This window comes from Coffea arabica, chromosome 6c, assembly GCF_036785885.1.
Source record: "Coffea arabica cultivar ET-39 chromosome 6c, Coffea Arabica ET-39 HiFi, whole genome shotgun sequence".
Classification (NCBI taxonomy): domain Eukaryota; kingdom Viridiplantae; phylum Streptophyta; class Magnoliopsida; order Gentianales; family Rubiaceae; genus Coffea; species Coffea arabica.
This window is the reverse complement of record NC_092320.1, coordinates 53,499,001-53,502,313: the sequence shown is the minus strand read 5'-3', so window position 1 is coordinate 53,502,313 and position 3,313 is coordinate 53,499,001. Positions and strand designations below refer to the sequence as shown.

The window sequence follows — 3,313 nt, the reverse complement described above, 5'->3', positions numbered from 1 at the left end:
ATTGTTGCTTTTGTTGGGATTATTTGCTCAAATTACATGTTATTTGTTTTAGTTTAGGTAGGACAGAGTGTATACTGAGTGTTGAGTGTTTTAACCAAGTAAAAGATGGAACTTTGTTGAAAACCTTGAGGTAATGTTGCTGGAAATCTGTTTGTCGGCCGAGAGAGGGAGGAGATGAAGCTCTTATGATATTTCAAAAAAAAATTCCAGGATGATTGGTTGTAATCTTGTATAAAACATCTTATAACATCTTGACCCTATCGTTCACGTCCATTTTAGTGAATTTGAGACCTGAAAAGCAGATGAAATCTGAGAGAACTTAAACAACAAAGTTGATTGGAAATTGATTTGACCGAGAGAGAAGAAATGAAAAGTTTTTCCAGTTCTACTCTTTAAGTGGGATTGAAAATGATTTAATCTTAGTCTAACTATTTCACAAGACTTTAAATTCGGTGTATTTGTATATATTCATCATTCTTAGTTAATAAACTTAACAAATCTTGAAGAGAAATGTGAGAAAGATTGTTGGAATTTCGTATCTTGTTTAATAAGCTAAGAAACATGGTTTCTAATAATCTAAACTTTAAACTTGGTGAGTGATTAGTGGCCTGAAATCAAGTTAAATGGTTGAATTGGTAATGAGATGAAGACTTATGTGACAGCCCCACCTCCCCCTAGGGCGAACCAGGGGGTTCAGCGGACCGCCTGCCCAACTCTCGTCGGGACTCAGTCGTGAGTCGTTCACTAAAGTCCTCAAATGAATTACAAGAATAAACCTCAAATATACATCACATGGTCCACAAATATACATCCAAGTCTCCAATAATTACATGTCACAAATGCAGCGGAAATTAATTCTCAACTATACATCAAATAATTCCAAATCCAAAACTGTACAAGATATAGGCCATCCATTCACGTGAATAAGCACAACAAGTCCTGCCTTCGCCTTGAGCCCTGTGGAGGGGAATAAAATATTTTTGGGGTGAGTTAGAAGCTCAGCGAGTAACCAGAAAATCAGTAATCAAATCGGTTTAACAATATTTCTTTTCAATGATGTCATAAATCAAATGATAAGTCCAGAAACGATTACAGCATTTACAAAGCATTAAATATGGAGTATCAATAATTCAAGAAACATGTACAATGGAAAGCGATAGTAACATTCATGAAAAGGATACGTTCATTTTTTTATAAATAATCCCTCGTTCATCTTTTTATTCGTTCATCTTTTTTTTTTTCCGGACATTGGCCGGTCTCCACCCATCCGGACGTAGCTGGACTCCACCCATCCGGACGTAGCCGGACTACAAGGTAATACTCGAGTATACCAAATTCACCCAGGGTCACCATATCGCCCGACCGAGTCCGCTTCTGACTCGAGTCGATCGGTAACGAAGGGCAGGGCCTAATTCAGCCAAACGGCTTTCATTCATGCGCAACTAGCATTTAATCATTAATTATTGTAAATTTATATTTATTTAGGTCGAGTGCGATAAAGTACACACTCGCCTAGAAAACTCGTTTTAACAATCATCAAAAGCACTTAACACATTATAAATCAATAATAACAAGCCAATAAGTCAAGAAATATAGCAAACAAGGAACACTCATATGCAAGCACGCATGATATGCAAGAAAACAGTTCAAAAGTAACTTTGGAAACAGTTTAAAGGTAAATAATGCAGGAAAGCGGTTCAAAAGTAATTTTGGAAACAGTTCAAAAGTAAATAATGCAGGAAACGGTTCATAAATAACTTCAGAAATAGTTTAGAGTTACTCACCTCCATGGCTCAGAATCATCCATCATATAACATTGCTTTGCTCAAATCCAAGTCTTAGATCACAAATTCAATGCAAACAAGTCCCTTCAAAGTTCGGACAGCACTTCCCCTAAATTTGCTAACTTTTCCAGCCATCATGGGTTCATTATTTCTTCAGCCAGTCCCAAAGGTACACACACAACAACAAGTTCATCCAATAGCCATTCAACAAGCTCCAAGTAGTACTAGTACAAGTCAAGCTAGGGAAAAGTTCGGAAATGAAAGTTAAGCTCAAAACCAGAAAAACAGTTTTGACGTCATTTTGCGGTAATGGTACCAAAGGCACTACGATTATCGGATGAAGGTGCAAGATACACCGTTTCGAAGCTAAGAGATAGGGCTACAATATTGCAGAAGGTCACTCAACCCAGTTTCTAGTGTAACCAGGTCAAAAATACAAGATACTACACTAGAATCACAAAAACAGATTCACAGAACGTATTCTAGCGGAAACATCATAAATCAGGCTATCCAAGTCCAAATCCAGAAATTCTAAAACCAACGGAAAGCTAAGAAACAGGGCTAAATTTCATTAGAAGACCTCAACAACCAATTCGGAAGCAATTCCAGCCAAAACAACCAATTACAGGCGCAATTCTAGCATTCGGGTAAAACCAGGACAGCAAGGGTAATTCCGTCTTTTCTCAAGCTACGCTACTCCGATTGACCTGTAATTTTGTAGACACCTCTAAAATATCATTCCCTACAACTTTCATGAAAACCACTCAGTCCAGTTCTCACCCTAAATATGTCAAATTTACCAAAATAACTCCAGATTTTCCAGTTCGAAATTCACTGCAGAAATCAACTAGCAGTCCTGCTTTATTCACTCATATCTCAGCACACACAACTCCAATTCAGGTAATTCCAAAGCCATTAGAAAGCTAAGATACAAGGCTATAATGCTTAAGAAGACATCAATAACCAAAGCAGTAGTATTCCGGGTCAAACCAACCAATTACAGAAGCTGATTAGCATGTTCGGATAGAAACAGGGCAGCAGGGGTATTTCAGTCTTTTCATAGGCTACGTTGCTCCGATTGAGTTGAAATTTTGTAGGCAACTATAAAACATCATTATCTACAACTTTCATGTTTTGTGCTAAGGCTAATTCGGCCTCTAACATACTCAAACAGAAACGGGCAGAACTGAACCATAAGAAATCTCAATTCTGGAATTTTCTCAACAACCGTAGAAATCACCAAATTTTCCACACAAACCCACAAAAGTGATATATAAACCATCATTAACCCTTATTAGCATCTTACAACATCAAAATCAACATTTCTACTCAATTGCTATAAGTTTTTACAAGGGTTCAAGGCTGTTTTACCTTCCAAAGGTGGGTTCACAAGGTTGCACTTCAAGAACCAAGTTCCTTAGCTTTCTTTTGCTCTAACTCCCAAGCTTGTTGTATGGGTTGCACAAAACCAGAATTTTTTCTTGTTCTTTCTCTTATTTTCTCTTGGTTTTTCTCCCCTCTTTTCTCCC

At 37.4% G+C, this 3,313-nt stretch overlaps 1 long non-coding RNA gene across 1 annotated transcript; it reads right to left on the bottom strand.

The window, feature by feature from the left end:
* Positions 1 to 762: 762 nt before the first annotated feature.
* Positions 763 to 3,102, bottom strand: LOC140008109 (uncharacterized). The gene is made up of 2 exons (XR_011815515.1): positions 1,785 to 3,102; positions 763 to 957 (listed from the first exon to the last, which is right to left on the bottom strand). It is a non-coding gene; the product is annotated as an uncharacterized lncRNA (long non-coding RNA).
* Between the last annotated feature and the right edge of the window lie 211 nt (positions 3,103 to 3,313).